At 39.7% G+C, this 20,433-nt stretch overlaps 1 protein-coding gene across 2 annotated transcripts in view; it reads right to left on the bottom strand.

Moving 5' to 3' along the window:
• The window catches only part of LOC101994209 (leucine zipper protein 2), a 388,597-nt gene that overhangs the window by 223,376 nt on the left and 144,788 nt on the right, over nucleotides 1-20,433 (bottom strand). The window lies entirely within an intron of this gene.

The raw sequence follows: 20,433 nt of genomic DNA on the forward strand, positions 1-20,433 counted from the left end.
AATAAATAAATAAATAAATAAATAAATAAATAAATAAAGGTAAAAAAAAGAAAAAGAAAATCAGAAGATTGAGCTGGCATAGCAAGCTCAGGGAGGAGAGAAGTGTATAAAGAGTCTGCCGTTATGTTGAAATTTCACATAAGATGACCTCAGAGCAGAGAAAAACTCAAGAAGGACTAAGTTAGTTTCTGTATCTCGGCCGTTTTGTGTCTCTGATTAAGTGTGCCACCTCTTAGACTCAGTGTGTCAATGCAAAATGGGCCTCATGAAGCCGTATATCTCCTAGGTGTACTGTGGGCAAACTGCAACAGCATCACACACAGTGACTGAGCATGTAAAATCACCAATGATGCTATTCTTATCAACACACTTTCAGAAAATAATGACACTTCACTCCATAGTTTAGGAAACTAAACACATAAGAAGAAAAACTATTATCTGTATAGACTGTCCTTCAAGTGGTCCAAATCCACATGAGTGGACAATCTTACAGTGCAATGCTTGTATGTTCTTGTTCTAATCTCAGATCATGCAGCATTAACTATGGCCCAGTATTTAGCACAGGCTACTGGTTCCAAAGACATTATAAGAAGTTGCTAAACCTAATTTTTTAATATTAAGTTACTGAAAAACTCCAAAGAGTGTCAAGGAAACAGCATGAGTTTCAAGACTCCAGCATAAACAGTTGATAATTTTGGGTTGTGGGTAAGAAGATAGAAACTTAGGCAAATTCTTAAGAAATAAAATTAAAGAATGGGTAAATTTTGGAAGTAATAAGCATGATAAAGCGACAGGAGATCTGTAAGTAAGTCTATGAGTCAGAGTCCCCAAAACAGCGGGTTTTATACTGTGAATGTCAGTGGACTGCAGCATATTTATCTTTTGACAAATGGACTTAGACCTTTAGAAAAAGAACAGTGTGGAGAAGTACTTTAAAAGAACATTTGCTGCACTGTTTAACAGAATCGCTTCAGCAAGGAGATCTTTATAAGGCACAGCAAAGGTCCCTTTTATATTAGACTCCATCGTTGTCACAGAAGCATCTGCATGAAGGCTCAGCGCTGCTTGTGTTGCAGAACTGACTCAGGAAGTAAAGGACTTCCAACGCTAAATGTGACCAGCATGAAATGTCATCTGCCTCCAGAAACAGCCACAAGAGCCTACAAATGACAAAGCAGGCAACTCTGCCAAAATTCTGTGTTGCAGAGTTAGTTCTCTTCTTCCTCTGAACGCTACTGAAATCTTAACTATAAAAATTTTATGACATATCCTCTTCTCCTTCCCTGCATAATGAAAACAGAGGAACAAGAAACAATTCTTCAGTCTCAAGAATTAACACTGGGTTTGCTAATTCATCCACAAGGAAGAGTGTAGAAATCTCTGAAATGATGTTAAAATAGTGTAATTACCTCTAGTAGCCTCAGCACTAGACTAAGGCAGATGACTAGGGAGTGAGACAGAGTCAAGAGTTGCAAAGAGGCAACAATTAGCTGAGTGCTATCCCATAAAGATCCAAGAATTTGGCATTTGTCTTCTGTATGACAAATTCATCATGTGTTGTATGACACTGGGAGAGACATACAAACTCTTCTCTTCCCAGATAGGGAACCCATAACAGACAGCTTACTGGGGTTACAGACAATAATATTAGTGAACAGTATTCGAGGAGTGTGGTTAAATCAAAGGCAGCTCACAGAAAACATAGTCCAGCTCTGGTGGCCATAGATGCTGGAATCCTGGAGTTGTCCGAAAGACTAGTTGGGCATTGGCACGTTGAGCCTTCTTTCCTCGGTGGTCCTGACTGCTTATTCATCTTTGGGACGTGGGAACTTTGTGAGTCTTGCAAGTTTTAGAGCCTCCTGAGAATCATGACTTTTCTTGCGTTTTAATAAGCCCACCTTTAGTATTTTGAGTCCCAGTGAGCATCCCTACAAGAGGGAATGTTTCAGGACAGACAACAGTTGTTAAGGTGCAATTCCACTAAGGTTTACTTGAATACCAGACAGAGCATTAGTGGGTAATGTTCAAAATATTTGTTAAAGAAAGTGAGGAAAACTTTTTCTACAATGTCAATAGCTTCTGAAGGAAGGATTAAGACAAAGAAAGATACATGAATGTAAGGCAAAAATGTGGCCTAGAAAACATTTTTGGCAAAAGTCCAAAATCATGAGAGAAATGTCAAGCTAAAAATAAATAAAAATATAAACAAGTAATAAAGAGTTGTTTCCACTTTGTCACACAGGTTTATATTGAGGATTGTTTTGGCCACTTGCCCTGTCCTCATCACTAAAAAGAAATTCTCCATTCTGAACTGTGTAATTATTTGTTGGAGTGATATTTTTAAGGAAATAAAGTGATAAAAGGAAAATAAACAATTACAGAGTGAGAATACAATGTCTATAAAAGTAGAAATCAATATTAAGGAAGGACAAGAATAATTTTCAAGAATTGTTAGAAACGTAGGTGTGGGTGGGGGATTACCTTTGCGGAAAGCAGTCTGAGTGAAATATTAAGACACCCATGATAAAAAGCAACCCCAGGGAGCAGAAGTCATGGGGGCAGTGGGTGTGTGCCCCATTAACTATGCGGGGTTGGGAGTCATCTCCTAGGGAAGCTGAGCCACGCTGAACTGCTCAACCTGAAAGAAACTAGCAGATTGAGATACTTGTCTTCATGTAAAGAGAGACGGAATAAAGCTGGTGTCTGTAAAATCAGGGAGGCAAATGAAAATCTGAAAGGTTAATTGGAACTGGAGCCAGAATGGGGAAGTGTTTAATATTCTAAAGGCACTGAAAAGACCATTTTCCTCTACACCTATATGGAATTTGCCTTTCAAAACTAGAATGAATGTCTCTGCCACCCATCAAAAGAAACAGGAAGAAAATAAGCATAGAGGCCTTGTACCTGATTTGGAGCATGAGAGCATATGAACACAGTACTGGAGACACACTGCTCCAAGACTATGATGTAATTATCTTACAAGCCACTGTCTTCCTGAGAGTTCCCTCACAACAAAATCATTGTCAACAGGCATGGTGTGCTACGTCACACCTACAAAATGAACACCTCAAACAATTACCCACAAATCAGATCACTCACCCTGCTAGAAAATCCTCAATAAATATGGCAACTCCTGACACAGTAAGTGTGGCAGAGGGACACTAGAAACAGGACCATAGTGCACATCGTGACTAGGAGGAAACAGCCCTACTCTAAGTGTGATGTTCATATTGAAGTTCTAGCATCAGCGAGCTGAGGAGGAAGGATTGCCACAGATCAAGCCAGTTAGGGATGAATAGCCAGACCAGTTCTCAAACAAAATAAAACAAAACAACAACAACAAAAACAAAATATAATAGAAAATAAACAACCTTATCAGAAATGACACCATTTAATAAAAAATAAATAAATAAATGAAGAACTCTCTTTTGGCTACAAAAATCAGTGAACGTCACTTCAAGGTGATAGCCAGGAATGACTGTGTTTTATGTGATCTAGGAAACAGGGTCTGCCCACCAGTCCACATGAATGTTGATCATTTGAGGCCAAGCTGTGGAGTTGGTCAGAAAGGTGGGAAAAAGAAGTTCTAGACTTGACTTATGGAGCAGATGGACACTGTGAGACCTGGCAAGTCATGTATAATTGTGAACAGATTTAAGTTTTCTGTTGAGCTAAAACAAGTTGACAGAGCATAACTTGGGGGTGGGGTGGGGAGGGTTTATTCTATCTTACAACACTAAGGTCACACTCCATTACTGAGAAGGGCAGGACCTGATGCAGAAGCCATGGAGGAACATTGCTTACTACCTTTTTCCATATACCTTGCTCATCCTTCATTTTTTTCAGCACCCAGGATTGCCTGCTCAGTTGTGGTACTGTCTACCACAAGCTTATGCCTCCTGTATTAATCATCGATCAAGAAAATGCATACAAGGTTCCCCACAGGTCAGACTAGGCTTATGTTTTTAACTGAGGTACCTTCTTCCAAAATGACTGTAGGCTGTGTTGAGTTGACATAAAACTAGCCAATACAGGGTGTGATAAAGCAAAGAACACATTGGAGTGTCTTCCTAAGGATATAGAACCCATCTCTCGTATTTGCTGGCAACAGCTGCTCCTGTCTTCTCAGCTTCCTAATAGTTCCATCATGCTATATGTGTCCAGGGCAGAGGAATAAAATATTATCCACAACTATATCAATTTGACATGGCCTAATGAAACCAGATGGGGACTCTCTAGGACTGACAACCTGTTAAGAAGAAGTGAAGGAAGTATACTGAACATAGTTATGAGCACTCTGTGAAGAGTGACAAGAGACCAGATGAACTAGAATTAGAACAGCATAAGCCGGAGTCTGTGTTAACATATTTAAATATTATCATTTATGTATCTAGGAGCAACAGACAGAAGCAAGCAGCAAAATGATGGAAATAAAACAGAGCTTCAGAAAGATGATTTAAGTGATCAGGGAGGGAATGTAAGGAGAGAGGAAAGGCTGATGAAATCACTCTAACATTTTCATCTATCATCTTCCAAAGAGTTCTGAGAATTTTTTTTTGAGAGGAGGTGAAAACAATCTGAGAAAAATATAGTAGATATAAACTCTAATCTTTGGCTAATGTTTGAATATAGGATGGAAGACAAGAGATGATAGTTCTTGGGGCTGGCTCCAAGAGCATAAACTAAGGCAAGATCTTCCACATTGAGTAAAGACAATCAAGAGAAGTATATTGGCTCTGTATGAGGCTTTGGTGTGCAGGCCAGTGGTCCCTTTAGACATCATAGAATAAGGAGAGATTGAGCACACAGTGATGTGGAATATTATCTGAACTAGGCAAAGATGCACTACATTTGTTTATGCTGCAGAATATTACTTCAGTTGTGTAAAGGTGTGTTACATTTGTTTATGCTGCATTTGCTTAATTAAATAAAGATGTGTTACATCTGTTTCACCCTGCCTGCCTAAAGCTCCTGGTTGGTCTAATAAACAGCTAAATGGCCACTAGCTAGGCAGACAAAGGATAGGTGGGGCTTCCAGGTAGAAAGAATAAATAGAAGGAGAAATCTAGGCTCCAGAGATGAGGAAGGAGAGAAAGAGAGACACACTGGGCCAGAAGCTAGGCAGCTGCCAGCCAGACACAAGATGCAGTGAAAGTTAAGATGTATAGAAAGAAAGAAAGAAAGAAAGAAAGAAAGAAAGAAAGAAAGAAAGAAAGAAAGAAAGAAAGAAAGAAAGGAAGGAAGGAAGGAAGGAAGGAAGGAAGGAAGGAAGGAAGGAAGAAAAAAAGGAAGGAAGAAAGAAAGAAAGCAAGCTCTGAGGCAGAAGATAGAGAAACAGTTTAATTCAAGTTAAAAGAGCTGGCCAGAAAAGAGCTAAGCTAACACTGAGCATTCAAAACTAATAATAAGTCTCTGTGTCATGATTTGGGTGCTGGTTGGAGACCCATAAGAAAAAGCCTGGTGCAACACAGCACCTCTTAAAGGAGGTGAACTGGAAGAGTGGAGGACAGCAACAAAGTGAACAATAGTGAGTGGGAAGGGATGTGAGGGTACCACTGAGGGAAAACGGTGTGTGTAGGAGAGAAGGGATGTGAGGGTACCACTGAGGGAAAACAGTGTGTGTAGGAGAGAAGCCACATATCCCAAGTTATAGGCATGGCGCCGTGCACAATCCTGCCGAGACGAAGAACTGCACTGGAACACAGTATCTTCCTACCACAGGACCCTGAGCATTTCTGAGCGTGGGACATTATGGCCTCTTATAATTCACAAATCGTAGGGCATCAGTTCATACTGCCTCACTGATAAAAGGACAAGAAGAGAAGAAAAACAAAATAAAAGCAGAAATAAAAAAATAAAAGTGAGAATTCTCTGTTCAGCTCAGTGACCCATTTTATAATTGGGTTTAGAGAAGCTAAATAAGAAGGTGAACCCAAAGAAAAACATAGTCATCCTCCTGGATATTAGTCTTCATCAGGCAATGAAAGGAGACAGAGTCCCACATTGGAGCACTGGACTGAAACCCCAAGGTCCAAATCAGGAGCAGAAGGAGAGAGAGCACGAGCAAGGAACTCAGGACAGAGGGGTGCACTCACACACTGAGACAATGGGGATGTTCTATTTGAACTCACCAAGGCCAGCTGGACTGGGTCTGAAAAAGCATGGGATAAAACAGGACTTGCTGAACATAGCAGACAATGAGGACTGCTGAGAAGTCAAGAACAATGGCACTGGGTTTTGATCCTACTGCACGTACTAGCTGTGTGGTAGCCTAGGCTCTTTGGATGTTCACCTTACTAGACCTGGAAGGAGGTGAGAGGTCCTTGGACTCCCCACAGGGCAGGGAACCCTGACTGCTCTTTGGGCTGATGAGAGAGGGGGAATTGATTGGGGGAAGGGGAGGGAAATGGGAGGCGGTGGTGGGGAGGAGACAGAAATCTTAAATAAATAAATAAATAAATAAATAAATAAATAAATAAATAAATAAATAAGTAAATAAATAAATGTATGTAGTAATAGGAGTGGCGGGGCTGCTTCCCCAGCACACCAGCTGCCTGCTAGCTTATGCCCCGAAATAATTACATAGACAGTGTATTCTTTTAAACACTGCTTGGCCCATTAGCTCTAGCCCTTACTGGCTAATTCTGATATCTTGATCAACCCATCTCTAATAAACTGTGTAGCACCGGTCTTATGGGGAAAGATTCAGCATGTCTGACCTGGTGGCTTGCTCCATCGCGTCTGCCTCAGAGAGCAGAGCTATCACATCTGCCTGGGAGAAGGGAGCATGGTGTCTCTGAGCTCACTTCCTCTTCCTCCCAGCATTCTGTTCTGTTTACTCTACCCACCTATGTTCTAACCTATCAGGGCAGGCAGTTTCTTTATTTAATTAACCAATGACCTTCCTCCATCAAATAAATAAATAAATAAGTGAGGGAGAGGGGAACATAGAAAATATAAGAGGAACTGAAAACCCCAAAGAGAGTAACTCTGTCCAAACTAAAACCTTGCCCGCAAGCATAAGGAAGAGCAGAGAGGTACTGAAGCCCTTTTTGCAGAAAGGGTACAAGACTCATTATTTTGACACTTTCTAAAGTTGCTCCCAGGTCCCGTGCTGCTTCTTTAACTGCACTCAGCTTGCTTAAATGGCAAACATGCCAGAAGGTTTTAAATCTCTTTAAAGGATTGCCCCGAGGTGGAGTTTTCACAGAGCAGAATGAACAGTGCCCTAGACGAGCCTCCTCAGTGCGAAGGCAGTGTTGTCCTGCCCAGACCTGGAAGCCCTGAGCTTTCCTCTGAGTACACTGCTAAGTGACAGGAGGTGGAAAGGGTTAGACAGCATGGGTTGCAAGGGCAGACCAGAGGTGGGCTGAATAAAGGACCTGTTTCCTGTCAGCTTTGCTGTGCTTGCCAGCCCCATTTTTTCTTTCTTCCTCTTTCTCCCCCCACCCCAGCCTCTCTCTGTGTAGCCTTGACCTACCTGGAACTCTCTCTGTAAACCAGGCTGTGCTTGAACTCAGAGATCTGCCTGCCTCTGCCTCCCAAATGCCGGGATTAAAGGAGTGCACTACCACTGCCTGGCTACTAGCTTCATTTCGTGACTGTATATTGTCCCGTACACTAGAAAAAAAGTGGTTATGGGTGAAAATGAACCTATGATCAATCCTGTGATAATGACTGATATTCCTGTGCTTCTTGAGTAATTGATAAAACATGAGGAAAATGTGTTTACCTCTATTTGTGAAGAAAGCACAATTGAGGTGATGTTGGCTTGTCTATGATCATAATGTTCTTGGGTGTCAACCCAATCTGGGGTTACTTTTTGCTCTCTCCTACACCTAAACTGTTCTTTGAAGTTTGGATAATTATCTAAAAAGCAACAAATGTCTCTCATCCAATAACTGCTATTCAAAAATAAAAATGAGATTAATCTTGTTAAGGACTCTCTCTACATGTGAGATTTCTCCATTACTCTAAAAGCCCTATTTCCAAAAGTCTGTGATCTCCAATCCCTTTAATTCCTTCACAGAGTGGTTTTATGTTGACTAACATAGAAATAAGAACACTTCTGGAGTCAATAAATATGCAGAGCAGATTAAGAAGTGAAAGGAGGCAGAACTCATTCTCTGATGCCTCGTGTTTCCTAATCTTTTTCTCTTTTTATTTATTCTTCTCTCATACAATACATCCTGACCCCAGCCTTCCCTTCCTCCACTCCTTCCATATCTCCTCCTCTCTCCTCCTCCATTTCCCTTTTTCCCTTCAGAAAATAACAAGCCTCACAGGGATATTAACAGAACACAAGATGGAATAAGACTAGGCACACACCCTCATACTGAGGCTGGATGAGGCAATCCAATAGGAGGTAAATGGTCCCAAGGACATACAAAAGAGTCAGAAACACCCCTACTTCCTCTGTTGTAGGAGCCCCAGGAAAACCCCAAGCTAAACAGCCACAGCAAGTATGCAGAGGACCTAGTGCGGTCTCATGCAGGTGGCTCCATGATTGTTTCCTGTTCTTTCAGTCCCTACCTGTCCTATGTTTAGGTAATGGTAGTCACAGCCCAATGGCCATGCCATTCTCATGGTTTTTTTTACTGTGAAACAACCTAGGCCATTGGGTCCAGTGGAGTCTTAATGTGTTTTGGATTGATGAATGTCTTTTCTTCCCCACATAGAGGATGAGTCATAGTTTACCATTAATACAATTATCCTCATCATTAATGCATCTTGAACTGATAGATTCAATGTATACAATATTTATACTAATGTAAAACACTTCAAAATTAATTCTTCTTTCCCTAAAACTTGTAGTCCATCTTAACACCTCACAATATCTATTATAGTGTGACTTTTTTGAAATCTTTCCAGAAATGATTTATGTTTTTGAAATAAGTAAAACTCACCACAGTGTCGCAGGTACTACAGTTAAGAGGCAAAAGCGTTTTGTTAATTGTCTTAAGCTAGAATTTCCATTGCTAAAATTGATTTGCCTTTGTAAATGATATCATAAGTAAGTTCAGAATAACTCAAGACACCATCTAGTTAATGGGAAAGGGACATGGCTCTAACATATTTCTCACTGCATATTTGGTAGCTTTTACCATAAATCCTGTGAAGTTCACATGAATAATACATCATGTGCAAATAAAGAGAAAAGTGAAAATCCCATAGAGTTTAGTCCATATTTATATGGTTTTCATACAAGTCAAGAAAGGAATTTTATGAGTATGGACGGCTGCAACATTCAAAAGTCATGGTCTGTCTGTGATCATGGGAGGCTTCCCATTCTAGCATAATGTGGCTTGGGAAGTTACTAAGTGTGACATTTGATATTCTCAATTATTAGTGCCGGCTCTTTGATGTTTCCTATAGCCCAAATTCCACCTTTCTTATGTTTGGATCAGGCTAAGTGGTTAACACAGTAACACCACACCAGGTTAACACTCCTCAGGCAGTAATAGATTAAAGATGGCTCTACACTCTTAAGGATTTATCTTTTGGTTTTATAACCAGTGCTTAAAGACTTGCTTTTAACTTTCAGACAAGAAGACATAAGGATGAAGAAGGCCATAACATATCACCCTCCTGCCTCTCCAGAGGTTCTCTACTCAGCTTTTTAAACTTTGTGAGCAAAGATTAAACTACAAATTTGAGTATTTCCAGGATTATGTTGGAGAGGAATTAATCCCATCCCCATGTCACACATCTCCAGGTAGTATGGAGGTCAGCTCTATTGACACACTAGGCTGTTTTTCTTTACCCTTAAAGTCTTGATTTTCTAAAAACTTCTCGACACTTTGACGATTTGCTCACAATCGATAGCCTACTTCTATCTCATGTTCCATTATTCATGATTCAACTCACTTCAGTGACGTGGCTTTAGAGCAACCCTAATGTAGACCCCCTCTCACTCAGTTTATCAACATTAGTCAAGAACTTCTGGTAACCCAACGCAGATAAGCATCTGATATCTCCCAGTCTGTTATTAATGCAATAGAGGCTCAGCAACTTTGTGTTCTGCCTATGTAGTGGCAAATAACATTGGCACCAAAGTTACAGCTAGGGGCTGACATTCTAGTGATAGGAGCCATGAAAGCAGAGGTCACAATATCAGCAGGTAAGGGAGCTAGGTAATTGCAGGTTATGACAGAGGCACACTGAGGAATCACTATACCAAGTGTAACTTCAAGTATCTCAGGGTTCTCCTAAAGCTCAGACGCAGGCTCTAATAGTTAAGCCCTTCATGATAACAATAAAGGAAATGCAACTTGCATCTTAGTGTACCTTTCAAAATAAAGCATTTGGAACAGTTCCCTTAAAATGGGAAAATCGATAGAATGTAACAGCATATAGAGAGTTTTTTAACTGTGGTTTTAATGGAAAACCTCTGGGACATGAGTGCCCCTTTTAGAGAAAAGGTTAATTAAGAGTTTTGAATGGAACAGTAAATGGATTAACATAGTAAAGGGGATAGACTTCTCACTCCCTGCACCCCCATCTCAGCCCTTTGCTGTTCTGTCAGAATGCACTGGATTACACCCCTGGTGACTTTACTTAGGGTAATTGTGCTCTGATGCTTAAGGCATCACAAGAGAATTGAGCACCTACAGGAAAGTGTGCACGCTTATGAGTGGGTCAGTGCTTCAGGTCTGAACCCAAGGCCAGCCCTCACCACTTAGCGCCAGTGACACCTACTATCCCCCGTGACAAAAGGTCTCTTCAACTAACACGTTTTATTTTATTACCCAATGAAAAGGAAGCGGTTTAGCAGTGGGGGTTTAGCATATGAACTTATTGTAAGTGCCCCTTGGATTAGAAATGAAAGTTAAAAAAGTCACCCTTTACATTCATCTCCTAACATGGCATATATCAAGTGGGATGTGAGGGCTATTTACCGCACAGCAAGCTCAGTGCATGGGCACAACCTGGTGCCTTACTTTTCATAAAAATACCTTTCAAGATGGATAAATGTTTCCTAGTAATGATATGAACTCTCTTGCAAGTAAATTTGCCTCTCATTTGACAAGATTAAATTCACTTTAGGAAATGCCGTGCATTTTCTGAAACTCAAGCCTCTGAACTAACATTGTTCTCCTCCAATGCATTTCAGATTTAGTCAACAAATGTTAAAAAATAACTGTCTATCTAAGCACCTACATTCATGTTAAATATTTGATCCGTGTTTTGAAGTAAATATTGTTCAAGTCTTGGAGCTAGCTATACAGTAGTACAAAAACAGCCGTGATACAGTCAATGTCTCATGATGCATTTGTATTTTAGGGCGATGACAACAAGCAAATTGGGGTGCAGGAAAAGGATTCTAGGCCAGGTTTGCACAGAGGCAGGATACTATGGGGACTTGGTAGATGTGGCTTTCAGAGTTGAAATGCTCAAGTTTGCCTCACATCTGTCTATCTACCTTGACAAAATTGGGTTATCATTATTGCTGGATTATTTTAGTTCACTCATAAGTGCAAAATGTTTTTAAAATGTGTTGAGCACTTACACATATTAGATGTGATTGCAAAAATGAAATTCATCCAGTCCTCTATAAAATGAGCAATAGAAATTTTTAATAAGACAAAAGCAAAGAAATAAATGTAGATGCCTGTTAATTTCCTAGTTCCCTTACTTCAGTCTTTTTTTCTACGTAGAGATATCGGCACATGTGGATGAGTTATGTGCATATATATGTGCTTTAATTTATATTTAAATTTTTCTGCAAACAAGAAAATGAACAAATAACAGGCAAACCCTGCCTGGACGGCTCAGGAATGTTTGTGATTGAGAGTGTGGGAAAACCTGCTTGCATTCAAGTAGACAGTAGCTGAAAATGCAGGAGAACATTCCAAGCTTGGAATAGTCCAGTTTAGGGACTGGTGTGTCCACTATACCTTGAAAGAGAATGAGGTACCATGCTCTAAGCTGCCAATCAGACAGAGCCTGCAACATTTCAGTCCTGGGGAGCGGCCAGTTATCAGTTTGTTATTTCATTAGCTTTCTGTTACTCTAAGTACAAAATGACTGAAGGGAATGTTGCTTGTGGGGCTCCACATTTTGAGGGATTATGGTGAAAAGCATGGAGGAAGTCTGAAAGGGAATCTCCAGAAGGGTCTTGTAGTAGAGCTGGACAGCTGAAGAGGAGGCTGGCATGAAAAGGCTCACTTTGGAAGTAGGTAAAAACGAACACCCTTGATGCATATTTTAGGAACAGGAGATGGTTGTATATTCACTGTGAACTTTCAGATCTATCTTTTATAATGCCCTATATTCACTTGTTTCCTAAAGTCAATGAGAAGTTTAATGAACAGAATAATATGGGAAACTAAGGAAAGATTAATGATGCCTCAACCTCATGTAAAATTGAATGGTCCTGATTATATTAACAAGCCTTCTTCATCTTTCTGTATGCTGAGATCAGGAATCACTGCTTTGGATATACTGTTAAATTCCCATTTTAAGGACAGTGTATTGTTAGCAGAAACATTTAGGTTCTTATATTATAGGTGATGCTTAGGAATCTGAAAGCAAATCTCTAAGACATTCACTGAAGGAAAAGATCTCCAACAAACCGTGAACATGTTACTGATGAGATTTTCCTAAGTATGGCAGTGATCCATTTGCATTTTAGGGAAAAATCTCCTTTTTTCCTTCAATCTCTTAAAACTACAAAACGACATCTTTTAAGATTTCTTTGATGAATCAGTATTACTTCTTCTTTTGTTAATCTCTACCAATTATGTTAGGAGATTTGGGATAAAAGATACAGGAAGTCAAAACCTGCTAACATTTTGTTGGGTTTTGTATGTGGTAAGGTTTAGAATAAAGACCAATTAGGTGATTCAGAGGGTACAGCTCCTTCCATGCAAGCTGGTCCACCTGAGTTCCATCAGTGGGACCCACAGAGAATGTCAGAGAGGAGCAAGTCCACTGATTATCCTCTCACTTCCATTGGCATGCTGTGTCATGGCTACTCCTAACTACACAGTATCCCACGCGGATACATTCACCGCTACGGAAATACTGTGGTGTGATTGCCACCCCCCACATAATACCCTAATTCGTATACACAAATAATATTAATAAATAAAATAAATATGCATTGGGAAGAGTATTTGTGGAACAGGGATACTGATACATCAATGTCTTCAGATGGTTTTTGAGCGTCTCTCTGAAAGACTGAAAACTGTTCCCTATTCTCCTTACTTTTTTTTTTTTTTTGAGTTCTATGGGAGGATATATACTCCCCTCTTTTTATTTTTGCCAAATATTGTTTTAGAGTCATATTTGCCCGTTCCACAATAGCTTGTCCTGCAGGTTTATAGGAAATCCCAATTTTGTGTATGATGTCATAGTCTTTACAAAACATTTGAAATCTGGCACTAGTATAAGCTGGTCCACTATCTGGTTTTTTTTTTGTTTTTTTTTTGTTTTTTTTTTTGTTTTTTTTTTTGAGTTGTCTTAGTTTGGGTTTCTTTTTTTTTTTTTTTAATTTATTTATTTATTGAGGATTTCCGCCTCTCCTTACTTTGACAGCTACATGATAAAATTAGCTATAAAGACAAACATGGTGATTTTTGTTCAAATATAGGGCATTGATAATGAATGTAGGACAAAGAAGTAGCATTCTGTTTATCCATATTAGTTCCATTTTGAGAATCTTCCATGTCGAGCTAATCTGCCGTTGAGCACTCAGCGTTTCTGCCACACTCTAAGTAAGAGAAAAAATTCTGGAGTACAACATCTGTGTGAACGTTTGACTCTTTGATTGTTTTATGGGTTGGTAATAATAACCTAAATCATGTGTGGTCTCCAAAACAGCCATTAAGGTCATTAGACAAGTGGAGATATTTTCCATTTTCTGAATAGCAAGCCGTGTTGGTAACCTGACATTACAAATTTCAGAAATGCCAAATGGGTTTCACTCTATAAGACTGCTAGCAAAAACAGGATCTATTTTTCACCTAGACATCAGTTCAGGGCATAAAATTAGTGTTCAGATAACCCAGTTCCACTTTAAAGTATTTATTGATTGAGCTACAGCCCAATTTTCTCAATGTGGTCAGAGGAGAAAATCAAACATCAAGGTCGTTTCTACTGTAAAGATGGGACTCCATCACATTTCCCAGCTGCAAGAGACAAGGGTCAAAGGCTCAAACAGCTTTCTGGAAATCAGCCTAAAATCTACTTAGGGCATAATATGTGTTACACAGGAACAATATTTCTAGGTAAAAGTGGAGTTTCAGTGTTAAATAGAAATCATGACTTTATATTTCACCTGATATACAGGGAAGAAAAGCAGACTACCTCAAACTCTCTAAAACACATATTTTAAAATCAAATTTCTGTCTTTGGGTTATGACCTTGGGAAATACCAGTTCTGTCTGATATGAAAATTAAAAGTATAAGTAGAAGGTGGGTAAGGCAAGAAAGAGGGAGAAGAAATTGGGGTGGAACAGAAAACACAACTTGAATTTGATTTCTATACTCTGTCCAGGAGTGGTAGGAAAAAGGCAAGAGAGGAAGGGCTCACACATAGTCAAGCACACACTGCTTCTGTGGGCTCCCTCAGCAGAAGGCTATCACAATTGACATCTCCATCTCTTGTGAGCTGAAGTTCAAAGGAAAAAAAATCAGGATCTAATTAAAATTTCTAAAAAGCTGATTGATTAAAACTTCAAGGAATGTGGACAGCTGGATTGTTGCCAGCCTGAGGTAATTATCTTTGGCTTAACCCCCTTAATAGTCATTTGTTGTCCCCTACTGCATGTGACCTAACATCCTTGAGACAATTGGATAAATATCTAGATTAAATAAAGTCTGCATTTGCATTCCTTGGTCACTTATATTTGACTTAAACTTTTCCTTTTGAATGAAATTGTGGGCTTTTTTTATTTTTTAATGTTGCAGCGAAAATCATAATCATCCATTCATTCTTGCTTAGTTGAGTTGCAAATTTTAAAAGTATTTTTATTAAATCATGTGTGTGTTTGTGTGTGTGTGTGTGTGTGTGCACGTGCGCACCCATGCGTGCATACATCCTGAGGTGCCAGGGTTATAATTGTTTGAGCTGGTTCTGTTATTCTACCCACTGAGCACTGGTGATCCAACTCAGGTTGTCAGGCGTGGCAGCAAGAGACCTTACTGGCTGATCAATCTCACCATTCCTATGTGTACTCTTGAATCCGGCTGCAACCCCATATTTTGAACATACTCTCTGTTTATAATATTAGAGCCTTCAAACATTTAAAATTCTTCTGGAGTTTTTTTTTCTTTCACAACTGCTTGGTAAAACATTCCATCAAGAATGCAACAAAATTGTCACTTATTCAAATACCTAATTATCTTTTATATTATCATACTGAGGTAGGTTTGTAGGTTCAGGTTAAGTACTTCTTTTGTGCTGCTCTAAATGTACAACGTGGCCTTTGTAAAAGGAGTTTAACCTTTGGATGAATGGATTTCGTACAATACTTTGTGGAGGGTGTCATTTTGTTTCGGGGTTTCATTTGATGTTTGTTATTATTGCTATTTTTTGAGTCAGGCTTTCATGAAGTCTGGGCTAGCTTTGAACTCCTGATCTGCTTTCCTAGATCTCTTCAGTGTTAGAATCACAGGTATGTGCCCACAAAACCAAGCCCTGCATATAAACTCTTCCTTTGTGAAGAGGAGCTCTTTGTTCATTATTGGGACTTCTTGAAAGACTATATGTAGTTGCGTATTTTCTTTCTTCAGTTATCTTGGTTTTCTCTTCAGTAAAAAATTATAACTGATGTTTGAATTCCCCAAATCTATTGCTCTTGTTTCATGCCACTGTGAAACATGATTTCCTTTTGTAGTTGGCTTCTAAGAGAAAGAACAGTCATTTAGTCTTTTTTGTAAGCCTAGATTCAAGCTGAATTACTTCAGTCCCTTAGAAACTTTTAAAACAGAATCTATAATGTTTATTTTAAAATCTAAGTAGTTAAACATAAGCCTTTTAAATATATCTTTTAGAAGCATTTAAATAGACATATTGAACTTTGGAGAGAATACACATGGGCACATTATCGTAGCATAGTTGACTGTGGGAGTGTGGGGCCTTTTCTTGTCTCTGAAGCAGAATGCAGGGCTTTGTTAATTCCTGTCAGTATTTTGTGCTCTGAATTATTGATTTTTGGCATGTCTCTTCTATTGTCCTACAGTGTTTGCTGTTGTTTGCCCACAATTCCTTCACTGAGGGTTGAGTTTCTGTTTAGCATTTGAACTTCCTGTTTAACTGCCTGTAGGCATTGTTTTCTTGTAATATAAACCTTATTTGGAAATTGTTGGAGAAGTCTCAAGGTGGTTGTGGAACAGAAAAGAGACTATGAAAACTGAAATCTCCTATGAGGAAGATTACCCCATCCTTAACAGTGTGTATCTGAGGTAGGCTTGATTTGGCTTACCTTTAAGAATAATTATTTTGACTGGATTTCACAGTTCTAAGGTAAGTTAAAAGAACTGTTAGGGGCTGCAGACCCTCAGACCCTGAACTTTCTATGACCTTTTACGTACTGGAGTAAGCAACTTGTTTTCCTATGCTTGCAGCTGCTCTGAGCATGAAATCCTCATGCGTTCCTGATAACAAGAAAGTGGTTTTTGGTGGGCTTGCAGTGGAAAATCCTGAGAACTAGGGAATGGCTACTAATCAAGGAGAGCCCTATATAAACTGCCCTGGAACAGAATAAAATTGACATTCTTGCTTAATATGCGATCCATGTCTCTGTGTGTTCTTTACTCCCCAGACCCTTGCCTGACCGGGGTTCCAGGTGGTGCAGGAGCCACAAGAACAGTGTGGGGAAATCCATAAATGCCCTCTATCTTGGTTTCATAATGGTGCTTTGATGGAGGTGGGTCTTGTATCTTATCTGTTGCTTTCATTGGTTAACTAATAAAGAAAACTGCCTTGGCCCATTTGATAGGCCAACCCTTAGGTGGGTGGAGTAAACAGAACAGAATGCTGGGAGAAAGAAGCTGAGTCAGGGAGTCGCCATGATTCTCCCACTCCAGACAGATGCAGGTTAAGATCTTCCCAGGTAAGCCACCTGGTGGGCTACACAGGTTATTAGAAATGGGTTAGATCAATATGTAAGAGCTAGTCAATAAGAGGCTAGAACTAATGGGCCAAGCAGTGTTTAAATGAATACAGTTTCCGTGTAATTATTTCGGGGCATAAGCTAGCCACGCGGGTGGCTGGGTGCCGGGGACGCAGCCCGTAGCTCCTTATTTCAACAGTGCTTTAATATATTTGTAGAAGCTCTGTTTTTGAAATTCTGTGACTGGAATTACCGATTACAGATCTTATGGACACGTGAAACTTGATCTTAGCAAAGGAAAAACAGGCTTGCCAGTGGTGGTTACGCATGCCTTTAATGCTAGCACTCAGGAAGCAGAGATAGGTGAATGTATGTGATTTCAAGGCCAGCCTGGTCTATAGAATGAGTTGTACAGGTTCCAAAGCTACAGAGAAACCATATATCAAAAAACAAAAACAAAAAAAAAGGGAAAGAAAGAAAGAAAGAAAGAAAGAAAGAAAGAAAGAAAGAAAGAAAAGCACAGGCTTTTGGCTTGACTAATGAGCTGAGCTTGGAGAAAACTACAGAGAGCTGGCTAGAGGACCATCAGGGAGAGTGGTGGCTTCTGAGTCTGTAGTCCCAGTTGTGTTGAAAATGACAGGAGTTTTGTCAAAGCTATCAGATGAGGTTGTCCCTGCCTCTTTGTCTCTGGAAAGCTTTGCCTGGCTAGGGACAACACACTTCGAACCATCTACCCCTTTGATTAATCAAACTGAAATGATTACAAAACTAACCAATCTCCCTGCCTTTACTGCTCTGGTCGCAGAAACAGCAGGCAGCCTTTACTGCTTAGCTCTCCCAACGGGGGAGGGGCTAGGTAAGGTAGGAATCTTGGGACCTTAGGAGAGCTCCTGTTATTTTACACATACTGCTATCATTAAAAGCACATAACCTGCAGTATCACATTTAAAAGTATTTTGATACCTTCCTTTCAAAAATTGAGTCTGTCTTATATGTTTTATATTCTGCATTTAAGACATGCTGTGGAGACTTCTACTTGTTTGGTTAGGCTGCCAACTTGATGAATAGAGAAAAATATGATTAAAATTCCTAATTCCGAAGCATCTCACCATTGGGTCACTGAGCTCCACAGAAGAGCTCCTCTTATCTTTTCTTCTTGTTGATATTCCATATTCAGCTGGTTAGTTTGTCCTGTCAGCTCTCCTTTGAAACTTATCTCAAATTTAAGCACTCCTATTATTCTGCTATTTCTTCCAGATTTCTCCATCTGTGCCTCTCAACTTGACCACTGCCACGGCTTTCTAAATATTAACAGATATGGTAGCTTTACCCGCCTTCCTTTTCCAAATGTAATTACCAACTTGTTCCTCACTGTTGGTAGTAAGGAGTCTTTATCTTATGTAAGACTAATAATGTGTGATAACTTATGACACAGCAATAGGAAAATTACTGTAGTTGGTATTTTATATTCTTATTGTTAGCAAATACATGCTTGCTCTAGAAATTTAATATATTACTGAGCAGTAGTACGAATCTGATATTAACATATTTAAATTCCCAATTTCAAATCTTACTATTTTTTTCCAATTTGAATAGAAACTTTCACATTATGATGGCAAGTACTTCAGTATGTCTTCTCTCCAAGAAGAAGAAGAAGATGATGATGATGACGACAACCACCCATGGAATTCAGTAGAACCTGTTTGGGTCTCATCAGTTTTGCAGCAGTGGGCACATCCTTTAAGACCTCAGAGTGTCAAAATCCTTATGTGGAAAACAAGCATAATCTTCCATGTGATGCTCGTAGGACACAAAGGGACCACAGCAACTTCATCGGCACATCTCTCCTCTCTGGAAGGCATCCAGAAACGGTGTGCTAACTTTGTCCCAGATTGGTAAGAAGCATATCAAAGAGCATCACAGAGTTAAAAGGGAAAAATATTCCTTACGATACAGCAAACTCCAGGGAATAGGGTGTGCTAGTCAGTAATGCACTTATACCCCAGTTCTTTTCTCCTGTGCTCTCAGGTTGTGAGGCACCAGAGAAACTCAGTACAAAAGGCTACCTGTGCTGCCTATTTAACATACCAAAGTGCACCTCTGGCTGCCAGCCTCTCTCAGCAATATAAGTACTCCTTACAGTGCTCTGGCTTCTCTACTCCCCACCCCAGCCCCATACCCTAAACCTCTCCACCTTCTGAGCTTTGCTTCCCTTTATATAACCTAGCCATTTTGGCCATGTGTTCTCTTGGTTCTTCTCCCCATTCTGGTCCCCTCTCCCCTCTCTTCCTCTCTCTCTCTCTCTCTCTCTCTCTCTCTCTCTCTCTCTCTCTCTCTCTCTCTCCTCCCATGGCCCTGTCTATTCTGCTGGCTGTGTTCAGTCTGGACAATGGCAGATGCCTCTGACTGTTCTCTCCCCTATAGCTTCGATAAAACCCTTCTTCTCTACCATACGTAGAAAGAGGAACATTTTCATTCACCCACCCAGCTCAAAATGCATACCATTTTACCTTGCAAAGCTGATTTTAGGCCTTTAAGGTACAATAGTCAACTCATAATTTATAGATATTAAAGCCACAAGAGGATTTTAGTGAAAACTGGGGGACAAGACAGGGTATACTTAAGTAAAGATGGGAGAGCTTGGTCACCTGACCTGGTCTACATAATGAAAGACCTCTTCTAAAGAAACAAAGAAATATGGCTGGTGAAATGACTCATCAGATAAAGTGCTTGCTTCCTAAGCCTGATGAACTGAGATCTGTCTCTGCATCCCATGGTAGGAGAGACCTGTTTTTCAAATGTTGTCTTGTAACCTCCACATTTGAGCCATGACACATGTACACCTGTGTTCTCCCTCCCTTCCTCCCTCTCTCCCTCCCTCCTTCCCTCCCTTCCTCCCTCTTGCACACATACAAAAATCACACGTAAATAAATAAAAAGTAAGTATAATACATATTTTTAAAAATAACAAGCCAAAAGTTTGAGGCTGCAGAGGGTATCAGTGACAAAAACTCTACTTAAAAGTCCAGAACTAATAGAACTCAAATGACCAAAACATATTCACCAAATTATCCCTTAGGAAGATAGGAGTTAGGACTCACTAGCTTTTAGTCTAGAATGTAATATAATTCTCATACAACTGTATGATCTAAAAAAGCTGCTTTCTTCACTTTCTATGAGCATGTGTGCCTCTACACACACACACACACACACACATTCCACTTATAAATATATGTATTCACATATGTATATAATTTATCTACTTATCTATTATATAGTATATATATACTATAGTTCACTTATATGTGCATATATATGTATATAATTGAGTTGTATGGGGGAAGCTCATTTGCAATTAGAGAACTTCACAGAA

Source organism: Microtus ochrogaster, linkage group LG1, assembly GCF_000317375.1.
Source record: "Microtus ochrogaster isolate Prairie Vole_2 linkage group LG1, MicOch1.0, whole genome shotgun sequence".
Classification (NCBI taxonomy): domain Eukaryota; kingdom Metazoa; phylum Chordata; class Mammalia; order Rodentia; family Cricetidae; genus Microtus; species Microtus ochrogaster.